Genomic DNA, 15,609 nt, shown 5'->3' on the forward strand with positions numbered 1-15,609 from the left:
GGGGAAGGCTCTGCGCAGAGCGGAGTTGTGGGGCTGGCGCAGAGCCGGGTCCCCAGGTCCCGCGCGGTGAGCAGCCGAGACAATAAAGTAGCGGTCGACAGCCCCCCCGAGCGCCCGAGGCTGGAAGCAGCAGAGCAGGTAGGTGGGCGACTGCCCCGGGTACCCCGAGCGCGCAGCTGGGGGCGACCGTGCGACGCGGCCGCAGCGGCGCTTGCAGTGCGCCCGGGGCGCAGCGCGCGCGTTTGGAGACCCCCAGTGGAGGTGCGGGTCCCGGGCGCTCCCGCGGGCAGGAAACCCCGCCCCGCCGCTCCCCTGCTGCCTGCAGCCTCCGCCGGAGTCCCTTGGGCACTTGGCGCGGCGCTTTGGTCGCTTTGGTGGTGTGGAGACAGGAAGTTTGGCGGTTTCGGGGCGTTGGCGCTGGTGGGGTTTGCAGGCGCGCCGCCAGGGACCATGTGCTTTGGTTGCCGCGCGTTCGTGGGAGGTGGGGAGAAATGCTGATGAATCCCAGGTCGGGCTGCCCAGAGATACTTTCAAAACGCGGCGAGAGGAGTGGAGGGCGGAAATGCCTTGCGTTTGCAGAGGATACTAAGGGTTTGGTTTGGCTGCCCTTTTCAAATAGGTGTGTCTGATCCTTGCCCCTCCTATGTTGAAGTGGCTGTATGCTTGTGGATCGCTCCCTATCTATTTTCTGGAGTATTTCACTTTTCACTTTCATCTGGGGAGGGAAAAACAAAGATGATATTTTGGGAAATGCCATTCGATTTGGACTAGGGGATGAACTCTTCCTTTGCATTGAATGACCTGTGCTCCGAACGATACTGCTGAGCAGTGCCTGGTCTTGTTCACAAAAGGGGCGAGAGCTCGTATTAAACCTTCCCCGGGCCTGAGAAAGCTGCAGCAGGAGGAGGTCTCTCGTTCTCCTTTGTGTGGCCGCTTCCTTCCAGATGTGAGAGGGTTGGGCTAGGCGCTCCTGGGTGGGGTAATAATTATCTTGAACATTCCTGCGATCTGCTAGGACTTGTAAACATACCAGAGCCAACTCCTCTGAACTTTGCGAACCGACTTGGTCTGCTTGCTGGTACCCAATTCCAGGCTGCGTCTGGAAGGTGGCCCCTTGGTGGGGAAAAAGACCCGTGCTGACAGCCGCAGTCTTTCCGGAAAGGTGGTTGATCCTTCAAGGTTAGCTAGTTTCTGGATACCCCAGAAACTTGTCAACTCATTTGGAGGTTGGGTACAAGATTTTAGCGCAACCCCTGGCATGCTGTTTCCTGTCCTAAAGAGAATGGAGCTTCCATATCAAACGTCTGCAGGGGAAGAGAAGCAGCTTCGCCTTACTTAACCTCACCAAGCTGCTTGCTCTTTGATCTCCCACACACATACTGTTAGGAATGGCGCTTAAGAGAGCTTACTATGGGACAGGCACCCCAATAGGCAGTTTTGGGGCATCATAAATAGTCCACGGAGTGGTAAACCAAGCCCTAGAGCGAGGTTAAGTAACCTCCCATAAGTTACACTGGTGATTTTTGGTTTACATGAGGTCTGTTTCCATATGCCAGGGTCTTAACTGTAACAGTGCCTCTAAAAAGGCTGTGCCGTGGTGGCATTGATGATGACGAAACAAAAATAATTACAATCATAACAACAATAACTACCTCCTGTGTTTTTCATAAGATTAAATCAGATGATGTTTAAAAGAGTGACTGAACCAAGGTGAGCACTCAGTGTATATTTTGGTCTCTAAATGTCATAAACTAGGTGATGGGTATACTCCTGACTCTGTGAGTCTTCTTTCTTTTTTGTATATCTGAAAAATTGGAAATAAAGAGTAAATGTACGTGCACTCACGCGCACACCACACACATTCACCTCTACCTTTTGAACAGTGCTTGTTACATTTCCTAAAAGAGGGTCAGAAGAATTCACGCAATTCGCAGAACTTCTTGAACAGAAGAGGTTTATCGTTTCCTCATGACATCTGCAGGTATTAATTAAACACTTCATTTGCTTCAATTCAGTAATGCAGGTGGAATGCATTTGAACACTATGATGATGGAAAATGAAGAAATCTACCTAAAATACCATTATAGTGAGGTCTGATTTTCATGATCACTGGGAAAGTTCTCAGAAGTCACCTCTCCTGGGTGTGCAAGTGATTGTCTTAAACTTCACTTGGTTTTGAAATGAATAATGGTTTTGAATTTTCATTTTCGCCGCGGGAAAGTTAATGGGCCTTCTCAAACAGGCAGACAAAAGTGCTTGAGCCTGACAAGCTGGAAAAGTGTGGGAGGAGTTAACTCTACAGCCACTCCAGAGTGGAAATGCAGAGTTTTCTCAGGACTGTTTACTTGACTGGCCTCTATTTCCAGCAAGCCTGAGAATCCGAGCTCTCCGTTTGATTCCACAGATTTAATCAAGACTCTGCAGTGCTTTTGAGCAGACAAAAAGGAAGTTTTGGCTAACTGACAATACAAATAAGGTACATGGAAAACAGTTAAAAATACCCTGTCTTGTCCAGCCTGCAGTAATTGTCTGAAATTTCAGGAACTTTTCATAGTTATTTTACACATGTAAGTGAAGGCATCAGGCTTATTATACTGCAAGGGATTTCTCTCTCTCTGTGTCCCTCTCTTCTTCCCTCCCCCACTTACTCCTTCTCTCTCCCTCCCTCCCTCCATCCCACCCTCTGTCCTTCCCTCTCTCCCTCACTCCCCCTAAATCTGCCCCAGAGATTTGATCTTATTATGAAGGCACTATTTTTACATATTCAGTGATTGCTGCGGTTCACTGAAATTATTATCTTTAACCTGTAGATAAATAAATCATGTAACTCGGCTCATCAGCAAGACTTGGGTGTCTATTTCCTTACTTAGCTATCTCTCTTCTCTCTCTTTTTAGACATGGTTTTTGTTTTGTTTTAGAACTCCACTTATCTTTTTTTTTTGGTAATTTATTTATATTTAGGTCATTAAGATTTTTTTCTCCTGGTAAAATGTGTGTCCTGTGCGGTCAGAGAACTGGTGAGACAGCACTTTTCTATTGCTAGATGCTTAATTTAGGGGCCAAACCTCCTATTTTCCTCAATAACCTGATTAAAATTATCATGTCATTTAAAAAAAATCTCATTCTTCCTGGTGAAATCAATTTTTAACCTAATCTCATAAAGCAGCATTTTTCAAAATGAAGGTCATGAAATCAATTTAGTGGGTCGCACCAGTATTTTTTTAAAGTATTACAGGACAGGAAGTATCACCATCATCATATGTTAGTGAAGGTTCTGTAGTTTCATGAAACTTTGGGTCAGTCCTGTATCTGGGGTTGTGTGCAAACTCTGGGTTGCAGGATTAAATGTAATTCATACTGTGAGTTGCTGTCAAAAAGTTTGGGGGCTTCCCTGGTGGCTCAGTGGTTGAGAATCTGCCTGCCAATGCAGGGGACACAGGTTCGAGCCCTGGCCTGGGAAGATCCCACATGCCGCGGAGCGACTAGGCCCGTGAGCCACAATTACTGAGCCTGTGCTCCGCAACAAGAGAGGCCGCGATAATGAGAGGCCCCCACTTGCCGCAACTAGAGAAAGCCCTCGCACAGAAACGAAGACCCAACACAGCCATAAATAAATAAATAAATAAAAATTAAAAAAAAAAAAAAGAGCATCTTGCTCAGGACTGAACAGTGACTTCAGGATCTGATTCTTTTCATCTTAAGCTCTGCCTTTCTCTTCCTTCCTTTTGGTTCCTTGTTGGGTGGCAAGATGACTGTAGCAGTTGCCCGTTTACACAATTCCAGGTTCAAGTCTAACAGAAAAAGCAAAAACCGTCCTTCCCCAGTTGTTGAGCAAAAAGTCTCAACACCAGTTCTGATTAGCCCAGTTGGCTTGGCTGGAGGAAACCCCATCGCCCTAGTGGTGGAGTCCTATCCAGGCCATATGGACCATGGACGCTGGAGGCCTGGACTTCCAGATGAATACAGTTGCTGGAAAAGGGGCAAATGGATGCCAGGAAGTTGAATAAAGTTCACCACAATTTTCAAGTGCCTAACTCAGTGTAGGCTGATTTCTGTTCTCTTTGATGCCCAAAATGATGGAGGACGAACTGAATTATATTCAGGCACATAGATTATCAATATGATTTCTCATGTGTGTAAGGAAAGCCTTAGCTGTCACTTTTACCATGGTCAGTATCAGGACTTGGAGATCACAATGCAGAGCAGGTCAAATAATGGTGGTTTTTGTACTTTCCAGTGACACTGAGGGAAAAAGGCAGATATATTGATTTAAAACCCACTGTAGACCCTAAGTCTCTTTTTTGCATCTATGTGCAAATCTTGGAAGGCCGTTATTTTAATCAATGTGTTGTGCAAATGTGGTGAAAGTAGTTATTTAGAGTAGTGTCTTCAGGCAAATTATTTGAAGAGTACACCTCCTTATGGGCCAAGGCGAATGAGTTCTCTGCTTTGCAGCTCTTCATCTTGGAGATATTTATCTGTGTCTATGTTGCTTCACCCCTGGGTATGTGCTGCTTTTAATTGTGCTCTGTCACTTTATGTACAATTATCCATTGGGAAGGGGACCCTATTGTTTGCGGCTGGGAGGATAATGTTTACTCCTAGCAGAGGATCCCCGGAAGTCAGGTGATCATGCTGGCTTGCCCGGGTCAGTCCTGTTTAATATCTGCACCTCCAGTTTGAACGATAAATTACATGGTCACTTCACCTATAAAGGCTATTTTAGGGGGCCATGATTAAGGGTCTTTTTAATAGATTAAATTATAAAGAACTCCTCTCACCAGGCAAGATTAAATGGTATTTAAGGATTCGTGCTCAAGTGGTAGATATATTATAAAGGAAAGCAAAAAAGTGAATGCCGAAAAATCATGAGGGTGTGGTGGGTCTCAACCAGGGGTGATTTTGCCCCTCTGGGGACATTTGTCAGTGTAAAGAGAAATTGTTAGTTGTTGCCACTTGCGGGAGGGTGCTAATGGAATCTAGTGGGGACCAGGGATGCTGGTAAACATCTTAACCATGCACAGGACGGTCCCCACAACAAAGAATCATCCAGCCCCAAATGTAGGTAGTGCTGAGGTTGAGAAACCCCTGGACAGTGGTTACATTTGAAGGGGAGGGAGGGAAAGTGTTTAGGAGTTTCTGGGGCAGCACAGTGATGGATACATGGCTTTTCACTTGGAGATAATTATGGAGCTGTATACTTATATTTTGTTCACCTTTTTATGTATGTTATACTTAAAAAATTTTAAAGCATTAAAAAAATAAAGTTCTTACCATAATTGAAGGGTGAAACTCCTGATGCCTGGTAGCAACTTGTTCCAATGTAAAGACCAAGTATATAATAGTAGAACTAATGATAATAAGAGCTGCTCACCTGTGCTGGGAATTACACTGCCAAGATTACGTAATATTTGTCAAATTGGCAAAGTCTGTGTGTTGACCAGTCTTTTACAGAAGAGCAGGGTAGGTTGTGATTATAAACGCTGGCTCTCATGTCAGATGACCTGCCCTCAAATCCAACTGCACCACTTACTGAATGTGTGACTTTGAACAAGCGGCTTAATCTTTTTTGTGCCTCAGTTTCCTCATCTCTAAAATGGGGAGAATAAGATTTCCTACCTCATTGGGTGATTATGAGGAGAAAATAAGTGTTTCATGCAGCGCCTGCTACATATTAAATATTCCATAAATGTTAACTTTTTCCTAGCTTTGTGGAGGCTAGGAAGAAGTAGAAATAGCTATATTTTTTATTGAACACTGTGTACCACATTTCAGTCTAAGCATTTTTCAGCTATTGTTTTCTTTATTCTTACGAATCCTGTGATCTGGGTGTTAAGGCCATTTGTTGTTATTACTCCCATTTTACAGATGAGGAAAACTGAGACTTAATGAAATTAGCAAGGAATAGAGGCTTAATTGCAACCCCAAGTCATTTTGACCCCAGAGCCTCTGCTCTCATTTATTGTGTCATATTGTTAGACTTGGAAGGGAGCTTTGAGATCAACTAACCTTCAAAAATGAGCCCCAAAGATGGGATGTGACTTGGCAAGTTATTTAGGGATGGTGTAGGGCCAGAACCGAGGTTTTCTGCCTCCCACGACCATCTATATTTTGAGGACACATGCATCCATCTCACAAAGCAAACGTGCTGAGTGGGAGCAGGCATGGACCAGGAACGCTAGGTCTGGTGTTGGGGAGATGTCTTCTAATCCAGCTACAAAAAGTCTAGTGCTGTGTTACTGGTGTAGGTGAACCCCTGGTGAATATGAGTTAATTTTAGATGATAGATGGAGAATCATTTTACTTTAGTGATTATTTATTTATTTTAATGTGTACCCCCTCCCAATTTTTTTTCACTCAGACCTTCAAACTTTATTAAATAGTAGATTTCTTTCTGCCTTGCCAAATAACTATTAACAGACAATATTATTGCTTAAGATGAGGCTAGCAAGACACAGTGTTAATGTAAAATCACTTAAAAATGTATATTAGGTAAAACATAGGGTGGGTAGTATTGAAAAATGATGAAAGCTACGAAGGGGAAGATGTGAATGACTGAAGTCCAGGGAATACTGGGCTAGAGCAACATCTCTCCAACTCTGTGCACAGGAATCAGTTGGGAATCAGATACTGATTCAGTAGATCTGGGGCAGAGCCTGAGATTCTGCCTTTCTAACAAGCTCCCAGATGATGCTGATGGTGCTGGTCTATGGACCACAGTTTGCCTAGGAAGGGATCAGAGAATCTAGAAGATTCTTGGACATGTGCTAGGTGCCATGGAGGATTCAAAGAAATGTAAGGCACAATGAGATATCACCTCACACCTGTCAGGGTGGCTATCATCAAAAAATCTTCAAATGACAAATGTTGGCGAGGATGTGGAGAAAAGAGAACCCTCCTACACTGTTGGTGGGAATGTAAATTGGTGCAGCTACTGTGGAAAACAGTATGGAGGTTTCTCAAACAACTAAAAATAAAATTACCATATGACCCAGCAATTCTACTCCTGGGTATGTATCTGAAAAAACAAAAACACTAACGTGAAAAGATGCATGCATCCCAATGTTCATAACAGCATTATTTACAATTGCCAAGATATGGAAGTGACCTAAATGTCCATCAAGAGATGAATGGAAAAAGAAGATGTGACATACACACACACACACACACACACACACACACACACACACACACTGGAATACTACTCAGTCATAAAAAGTGAAATTTTGCCATTTCCAACAATATGGATGGACTTGGAGGGTATTATGCTAAGTGAAATAAGTCAGAGAGAGAAAGACAAATACTGTATAACTTATATGTAGACTCTAAAAAAATAAGACAAACTGGTGAATATAACGAAAAAGAAACAGACTCACAGATATAGAGAACACGTTAGTGGTTACCAGTGGGGAGAGAGAAGGATGAAAGGGCAAAACAGGGGAGAGGATTCAGAGGTACAAACTATTAGATGTGAAATAAATAAGCTACAAGGATATATTGTACAACACAGGGAATATAGCCAGTATTTTATAGTAACTATAAATGGAGCAGAACTTTTAAAAATTGTTGATCACTATGTTGTACACCTGTAACTTATATTGTACATCAACTATACTTCAAAAAAAAAACCCCCAAAAAACACAAAGAAATGTAAGGGAATCCCGTTTCCCAGAAGCTTAAGCTAGTTGGGGAGAGAAGATGTGAATGAAAGTGGGTGGTAAACTCCCCCATCCAGAGAAAGTGCGACACCAAAACAGAGATACAGGGACGGTGATCTGCCCCAGAGTTGCTGCAGTGGGGTACCGGGAGCGGGTAGGGTTTCACTTTGGCCTGAAAGATTTGTAGCAGCAAGTGGAGAGTTCCCAGACAGGCTTGATGAGCAGGAGGAAGGGTACAAGGAACACGGAAGACTCCCAAAAATTCCTGCGCCAGCAAAGTGGAGATTTCAGTAACAATCTGATCAGTACACGGAAACGTTCACTTAGGATAACCTCCCTCGGCAAAGAACAAGCCCCATTTCCCAGTCGTAATAGTCCCCATTTGTTGAGTCCCTATGAGTGCCAGCCACTTGCCGAGTGCTTTCCAGATAGTATATATTTCATTCCATTTCCACCATGAAGCGCCGTAGCTCACACTTTATAGAGGTGAAAACGGAGGTTTGGAGAGGCTGCATCACTGTTCAGAATCACACAGCTGGTTAGTGATAGACCTGGAATTCAAAGTCAACTGAGTCTGTGCTCTTGGACGTCACACTGCAAGTGGCTCTGCTTTGTGTTATCCCCGACAGTCACAGCCTGAGACGCTCAGCTCTCGAGAGAGAGCATAGCTCACCGGAGATTCTAATGGCTCATCTTGTTTCAGGTAAGAATATTGCTCTCTAAAACAGATCCTGAACCCTCAGCCAAAGTTGATTATATTCCTTTCTGCCTTGCTGAATAAACTATGACCAGACTGGAGTTTTTAGCATTGTGACCTTCCATGAGAAATAAGTTCAAAACTGCCCCCTCGCCCCACCCCCGCTCCTGCAAATAAACACTGAATGTTTTGTTGCAATGAGAAGGCGCTTTGCTTTGGAAATCACCAAGTAGCCTAGAGAGACAGTTATTGGAAATAATTATGCCTCTGCCACAGCATGGGGCCCATCACTGCCCTTCCTGATTCAAAAGGTCTTTCTGGAATACCAGCATCCACGTTCCAGCTGGTGCTTATAATAGCCGACAGCGGCGGTAGGGAACCCAACAACGGATGAGGCCTGAGGATTGTTTTCCGGCTTCCCTTGTTGCACCTGACTGAGCCCATCCCATCAATTCAGTCCTCGAAAAAGAGCAGGGGGGCCATATGTGACCTGAGTGGGAGGCACGAATCACAGAGCCAGCTCTGGCCCTGGTTCATCCAAGTGTACTACTCCGGCAGGGTTCTGCCAGATGAAGGAGGAGCTGGGGAGAAAGGGGTGCGGTGACCCTGGGTGGAGAGTCAGAAAAGCTGAGTTCTGATCGCAACTCAACAGCAGACTGACCTTAGCCTATGTTAATTACCTCTCTGGATTTGTCAAGTGGGGGATGATCTTTATACTATGAACCTCCAGAAGTGCCCTCTGACCTTCAAATCTTATTAAAGATTTGCACTTTATCCACAGCCGTTGCACTGTTCTCACTTTAACTTTTTTAAAAAAGGGCTCGGAGAACACACTAGTGATTACTAATGTGCAGAGGATGGGGGAGGGGCGAGATAGGCATAGGGGATTAAGAGATAAAAACTACTATGTATCAAATAAATAAGCTACAAGGATATATTGTACAGCCCAGGGAATATAGCCAATATTTTTTTAGACTGTGTTTTTATTTATCTATTTAAAGAAATTTCTAAAACTTTTAAAATAAATTTATTTATTTATTTATGGCTGCCGGGTCTTCGTTGCTGTGCGCGGGCTTTCTCTAGTTGCTTCGAGCAGGGGCTACTCTTTGTTGCCGTGCGCGGGCTTCTCACTGCGGTGGCTTCTTTTATTGCGGAGTATGGGCTCTAGGCACGCGGGCTCAGTAGCTGTGGCTCGCGGGCTCTAGAGCACAGGCTCAGTAGTTGTGGTGCACGGGCTTAGTTGCTCTGCGGCATGTGGGATCTTCCCGGGCCAGGGATCGAACCCATGTCCCCTGCATTGGCAGTCGGATTCTTAACCACTGCGCCACCAGGGAAGTCCTGTTTTTTATTTTTATTTTTGGTGGCACCCGCGCAGCTTGCACGTTCTTTGTTCCCCCACCAGGGATTGAACCTGGGCCTTAGGCAATGAAAGCATGGAGTCCTAACTGCTGGACCGCCAGGGAATTCCCTAGCCAATATTTTATAATAACTTTAAATGGAGTATAATCTATAAAAATGTTGAATTACTATGTTGTACACCTGAAACTAATGTAATATTGTAAATTAACTATAATTTTAAAAAAGTCTCATAAATGCGTTTAAAAGAGCTTCTTTATCAGTAGTGTGTTGGTGGAACATTTCAGTAAAATTACTTGCTGTGTAGTAAAAATGATCCTCGGTGTAACTTGTTCTATCAAGTAACCTTTCAGTATTTAAATAAATCTCAAAACATTAAAAAGTGTGACTTCTCTGATAAATCAGGAAAGTTAAGGGTATTTGAGGCACTCACAAATGAACTGATTGCATCCATTTAAACATGCAACTTGAAATGCAGGATCCTGATTAGGTAATGAAAACCATGTGCCCTTAGAGTGGGAACAGAGAGCCCAATCCCAGCGGGGCCGTAAGACTCAAATTGAGGACATATCATGGTAATTTGCTCCAACTGTGTTAAATTAATTCAATTTGTATTTTGAAGAGAAAAAAAGAAGGGTGCTGTTTTATATACTTCCCTGTGCCCATTCTAGCTGTACTTTCACTTCCTAAAGAATGGGCTGTCCAGTTTACTAGCGGTCAAAAGTTTGAGTCAAACAAATTAAGAGTAAGAAAGCACTTTTGCAATGATTCAGCTGCTTTGAACAGTTCAAGTCTTGAGTGGTTCTTGATGTACTTTCTAGCACTGAGCTTAATTACACTTGGAAAAGCGTACTGGAAAACTATCATTGGTCCTTTTTAGATTTCAGAGAAAAGCTGTGAAAATGATAAAGGGTATTTAAAAATTGACAGTTTGTCAACAAGTGTTCATGCTATTGGATAGATTCTTTCAGTCTATACTAAGAGGGGGAAATGTAACTTGGCCTTCTTTCAGAGCAATGCAAACTCCCCCCTCCCCCCTACCCCACTTCTCCTACAGTTTCATTTATATAGTATTGTCAAGGAATAGGAAATTTGTTTCACTAAAGTGATTTCTCCAGGTGATTAAAGCTTACCTCTGCCCACCTACATTATTTTTTTGCTTGAACTGTTTCTGATGGAAACATGGCACCTGATCTTTACTTTTTTACATGGAGTTTGTAAATGTGGTTAGAGCTTTCCTTGACTTGGGCTCCTCATGATAAACATCACTTTTCATTCCTTGCCATCATCCTGTTACTCTTTGACAGCTGACTTGTGTGTGGGCCTGAGAGCCTCTGTATAAATAATCACATATTTTTATTCTTTTGTAGGTGCCATTATTCCTAATAATAGGGCTCCTTTGAGTAGTTAGCAAATCCCAGGCAGAGTGCTAAGAATGTCCTATGCATTATAGTCTTGGCTAATCTGCCAAACACCCCCGCCCCTAAGAAATGAGATTATTCCTTCTATTTTATGGGTGAGAAGATTGAGATTTAAGAAACTAGTAGTAGTGAGTTGTGGAGTGGGGATTTGAACCTGGATCTCTAAGTGAGAGATGCCTGTTGATAGGTGATACAAGAGTTGCCTCTTGCTCTGTTTCTCTTCTCTGCATATTTCTGTCTATCTTCCTGCTTTTAAAACCTTCACCCAGGTAAGAGCCCAAAATGAGGTGTGTGCCTCTTTTACAGGGCATTTATTGGTATCTTTTTCCTTGAGTGTGGTTATGAGAATATTTCTGCTGATTCCAGGTTCCCAGGCATCTTCTGCATAGTTGCAGTTTCGGGAAGTCAAACGTGTGAATTCACCACTATGTGTGCTAAGTCTTTGGGTAGATTGATTATAGGATTTATTGCATTATGGTTTAGTGACATAATCAAGAAACCTGCGATCAGAGGAATGCCTGGCCAGTCTATAACTCAGGGGTCAGCACACTTTTTCTGTGAAGGGCCAGGTACTAAATATATTAGGCTTTGCAGGCCATATGGTCTGGGTTGCAGCTACCCAAATCTGTCTTTGCAGGCAAGAATAGCCACAGATAAAACATAAAATGATGCATGAAGCTGTATTCCAATAAAACTTTATTTACAAAAACAAGCTGTGGGCAGGAGTTGGCCCACAGGCTTGTCGTTTTGCCAACTCTTGTTATGATGGATAAAAGAACCACTCAGGGTATTTTAAAAGCCAAAGTAGGTAGAGAGTTCAGAGGCCGTGTAGAGTAGTGACTTCGCCCAGGGACTCTGGAGACAATGCCTGGATTTGTCTCCTGGCTTCACCACTAAGTACTGTAACTTAGTGTAACAAATATCTTAACCTCTCAGTTTTCTGTCTTTAAGATTGGGAAAATAATAGTCCTTCCCTCTCAGGGTTGCTTTGAGAATTGTTTGTAAGGTACTGAGAGCCATGCGCAGGACAAGAAAAGCACTACATAACTTTTTGTGAAATTAAGAATCGTAACGAATCCAATTTCTAGTGAGCTAAAATATCATAACATGTTGATGGAAAGAATGGAGACTTCCTTTGCTCTGAGTGAAGTGGAGGGCAGTGATAGTTCCCGTTGGATGGATGGATGTGTGGTGGGAGGGAACGGCTTTGTGAAGCCTTAGTGAAGACAGCACAATGGGTCAGACAAGGCTGTGGCCCGGGAGTTACAGGAAGTGGACTCCAGACCACAGACAGTCTTTGACTTACAAGTCACTTCCCTTTAGGGCCTTGGTTTCTGCATCCATAAAATAATGGGGTTCACCTCGATTAGTGGATATAGGCTGGCTGCTCACAGGTTGTATTCTGCCTACAGAGAATTTGATTAGTTCCTAGAGTGTTTTTTAAACATTTGAACTCATCATCAGCAACTATGAATCAGGAGATTCCACAAAAATTCAGGATTCCTGGTTTTTGTTAAAAATTCAGAAGCTCTAACAACACGGGTTGCATTCCTGCCTGGCAGCTGTGGACCGGCGCTGGGGCATGGCGGCCCATGGGCTCTATTACGGATTGCTGTAGCAGAGGGCGTACGTGTCCAGTCTCAGTCAAGCCAGCTTGACTTCCCACCACCTCTGCCTGCATTCATTTGTCTGAGGACTTTCTCTGACTGTGGAAGTGATAGTTTGGAAGTGCTGGGGAATTAAGACCCATCTCTCCAGTGACGAAGGGTTTAGCATCTGGATACTCCAGGTCCCTTGCCCATCTGGTAGGATAACTAAGATGAATGTTCTGCACCATCTCCTAGAGTTTCCCCATGGCATTAAACCCTGGTCACTCATGGTGATAGTTGATTTAATAGGACCTTTTTTTAAAAAAAATTAATTAATTAATTAATTAATTTTTGGCTGTGTTGTGTCTTTCGTTTCTGTGCGAGGGCTTTCTCTAGTTGTGGCGAGTGGGGGCCACTCTTCATTGCGGTGCGCGGGCCTCTCACTATCGCGGCCTCTCTTGTTGTGGAGCACAGGCTCCAGACGCGCAGGCTCAGTAGTTGTGGCTCACGGGCCTAGTTGCTCCGCGGCATGTGGAATCTTCCCAGACCAGGGCTCGAATCCGTGTCCCCTGCATTGGCAGGCAGATTCTCAACCACTGCGCCACCAGGGAAGCCCTAATAGGACCTTTTAATTAATTAATTAATTTTAAAATTGAAGTATAGCTGATTTAAGTGTTTCAGGTATATAGCAAAGTGATTCAGTTATAAATATATATATTCTTTTCCAGATTCTCTTTATACATACATATATATATGTATATATATATATATTTTTTCAGATTCTTTTCCAATATGGGTTATTACAAGATACTGACTATACTTCCCTGTGCTGTATTGTAGGTCCTTTCTATCTAACTATTTTATATATAGTAGTGTATATCTGTTAATCCCAAACTCCTAATTTATCCCTCCCTGCCTTTCTTCTTTGGTAACCATTAGTTTGTTTTCTGTGTCCATTAGTCTATTTCTGTTTTGTAAATAAGTTCATTTGTATCATTTTTTAAGATTCCACAGCTAAGTGATATATTTGTCTTTCTCTGTCTGACTTCACTTAGTGTGATAATTTCTAGGTCCATCCATGTTGCTGCAAATGGCATTATTTCATTCTTTTTTTATGGCTGAGTAATATTCCATGGTAAGTATAAAATACCACATCTAATAGGACACTTTGTTTTGATGGCCTTTCCTTTCCTCTTTCATTTCCCCTAGTCTCCCACTGCTGTTCCCTGGGATGAACTCTCAGATAAACCTCAGATAAACACCCCACATTTGACCCCTTGTCCAGGGTCAGCTTCCAGAGGAAATCAGACTAAGAAAACCATAGTCCCTGCCACTGAGGCCAAATGAGAATTGCCCTTGTTTTTCATCATGCTTGGGCAGTTTTTCTTGGGTAGAGAAACAGTTGTCCATCCCATGTCCTTCAAAAGAGGGAAGGTAGAGGAGTGAATGGGCTGAGGATTTCTAGAAGAAGGGGAGTTTATTTCCTTGTGTAAGTAAAGAATAGACAGAAAGCTTTTATTCAAGTGATCTTTACTTATTGAAGTCTTGTTACCAAACCAGATTTTTTTGCCCAATGCTCAGCAAGCCAAAACTCTGAGACACTTTGTAGCAAAGAGAGTTTATTCACAAGGCAGCCAAGCGAGAAGCTAGGAGAACAAATGTCAGATCCGCCTCCCCGAAGGCAAGGGGCTCAGGGTATTTATGGGATGAAGAATAAAGTGGCAGGGCAGGGCAGTCTGAGGCGCGGGGAGTGTAGGGAAAGGTGATTGGAAAAAGGTGCGGTAATTGTCCTTCTGTGCAGGTGTAACTAAGCTACAGGCCTCTGCGGGTTCAAAAATGGAGGCGCTTAGCATAATGTGAAGGTGGAGTTTTTAGCCCTTTGGCATCAAAGGGTCACCAAAAGGACACTAGCACATGCCTAGTTGGAGCGTAGGTGGTCCTATCCAGACTTAACTGGCTCAGCTTAAACTAGACACAGGTGACTCCAAGTTCCTGGAAAACAACCCTGGCAAACATCTTATTGTTTAGGTTACATGCTGCTAGGAGGACATGCAAGTCTTTCCTAGCAACAACTATAACGACCTTGATTAGTGAAGGCAGGTGAGATGGATTTGACTCATGATTACCCATAATTTCAGCCTTGCCTTTATGGGTGTCTGAATTTGTGATTCCTGCAATAGAGGATCCTTATGGATTCTTAAAATGGGACTATTTGATGGGGTATTTTGTGAGAAGCAATCCACATCTCTAGATTGTGATTGGTGAATTGTTTTAATCTGCCTGAGGAGATTTGTATTTTAAAAGAGGCAATTTGAGAGTCAAATTTGTTTTCTAATTGGGTGACCAACCATCCCCGTTTGCCCAGGGCTGAGAAATTTCCTGGGATGAGGGACTCTTCGTACTAAAACTGGGAAGGTCCTGGGCAAACCGAGATGAGTTGGTCACCCTACTTTAGATGCAGGTCACACACAGGACCTTTCAAAGTCTAACCTCTGAAAGATGATGTCCCTCCAACACATATATATTTCAAAACAAAATTATATTTTTAAAATGACCCCAAACTTAAATGTATGCTAAAATAAAACAGCTGTGTCTAGATTTCTAACTGTAAAAATTGGAGTGAGTTTAAGAGCGTGACTTTGGTTTTCCTTTTTGTCTGTACCTCTGCTTGCTGTTTGGACTTGGCTGGCTGTGGGGTAACAACACTGTTAGTTAAGGGAATGGATTTGGAAACATTCTGTACCTCTTCCTTTTCACAGCCTCCACTCAGTCAAGCAGGGGCTCAGCAGGTGTGCTCCCCACATTTGAAGCTCTGGGTTCTCTCTTCAGGGGTGAAAGGGCACCTGGAAAAGTCACCTCACCTGTGTCCAAGGGGAAACCACTTACAT

At 43.3% G+C, this 15,609-nt stretch overlaps 1 protein-coding gene across 4 annotated transcripts in view; it reads left to right on the forward strand.

Moving 5' to 3' along the window:
- FRMD4B (FERM domain containing 4B) overlaps positions 1 to 15,609 on the forward strand; it is a 340,426-nt gene continuing 324,817 nt past the window's right edge. For 2 of the 4 annotated variants that reach the window (XM_057554763.1, XM_057554764.1), the window contains exon 1: positions 4 to 138. The gene's annotated coding sequence lies outside the window, so the exon portion shown is untranslated. Of the gene's footprint in view, positions 139 to 15,609 lie in introns of all 4 variants that reach the window. The other 2 variants (XM_057554765.1, XM_057554766.1) reach the window with 2 other exon arrangements.

This window comes from Balaenoptera acutorostrata, chromosome 10, assembly GCF_949987535.1.
Source record: "Balaenoptera acutorostrata chromosome 10, mBalAcu1.1, whole genome shotgun sequence".
Classification (NCBI taxonomy): Eukaryota; Metazoa; Chordata; class Mammalia; order Artiodactyla; family Balaenopteridae; genus Balaenoptera; species Balaenoptera acutorostrata.